Here is a 1,448-nt window from a genome sequence, read left to right on the forward strand (position 1 = left end):
TATGTATACCATGTGTGTTTGTACCATCTTGGGATATACATATCTGTAGTATGACAGAATACATCCGTTTAGTAATGCATCTAAGCGAGAGGTATTATATACATGTATTGAACATTATTTGGAAGACACTTGGAGAGTGGGAGTTTTTTAGTTACAGATAACTAGTAAGTATGCAACAAAACTCCCAATCTCTACATGCATACAACAGAAGGTCTGTCGTATGGTATCTGTAGTCTTACAACACATGTATATAATACCTCTTGCTTAGATGCATTACTAAACGGATGTATTCTGTGAAACTACAGATATGTATATGCCTAGATGGTACAAACACACATGGTATATTATTATATTTTAAAAATTAGAAAATATACTCAATTCTAGATCAGTTATTCTCAATATAAATATGTGATTTGATTTTGCTCTACAAATGCATAAATTTTAATGACTTCCGTCCGATATGTACACGAATGATTATCATTGGCGCCCGTTGTATGGGGCAAGCAAGCAGTAACCAGCAAGCAGAAAGCACTCACTGCAACTTGTTGGCTTTGTTTAAAACTTATTTAGCTGTTTAAAGATATTCAAATATTCTATTCTCATAAAATTAGTTGCGCCAAATGTTTTGATTTTCTCTGGAGTTGTTAACAAGGAAACATCTTACAAACCTTTGGGGGGGGGGTTGGGCATGCGGTATGCCTCATATTGCCCCTCTTTTTGGAAGCGTATGGGTTAAGCAACGAATCGACAACCGATTTTTCTTCTTATGCATTAAATTTTCTACAACAATTTGATTTTTGTTTAGAATGAAACTCAGCCAAAATTTACATAGAAAAATATTCAATTTCCTCCGAAAATGTTTTGATATTCTTAACACTGAAATATGTATTAATATCACAAAATTTGTTTTTTTTAAGCAATTGGAAATTTTTTAGTCCATATAAGTTCTAATCTAATATTGAGAATTACTGATCTAAATAACGCAACTCTAAGGATAATTATTTTTTACTTTTTAGTTACTTATTTTATAGTTAATCCTTTTTCCAGAAATGTTTGGAAAAGTATTTGTTTTTTAATGCCCTAAAAAGCCATTCAAGTCAAAAGTTTTTCTTTGATTTGTTTGAATGAATGCAAATTATTGATTTTCTTTTAAGCCCTACATCTTAAAATTTGGATGAAAATTTTTTTTCAAATTTTTTTTTGTCAGGTACATTCATAGAGGTTTAGTTAGCGACTACTTTTTTATTTCCATATTTTAAAATTTTTATTATCATTTGCACCAAAAAAAAGGAACAAAAATTGAAAACTTGCGCCAAAATAATAATAAAAATTCAGACCAAGATATCCATTTTTTTTCCATTTTGAGTTTAGGACAACATGCATTTTTTTTGTATCAAGATAAAAATTGTTATATCTTTATAATTTTATGGAATGGAGATTTAATGCCT

The sequence above is a fragment of the Chrysoperla carnea genome, chromosome X (assembly GCF_905475395.1).
Source record: "Chrysoperla carnea chromosome X, inChrCarn1.1, whole genome shotgun sequence".
Lineage (NCBI taxonomy): Eukaryota > Metazoa > Arthropoda > Insecta > Neuroptera > Chrysopidae > Chrysoperla > Chrysoperla carnea.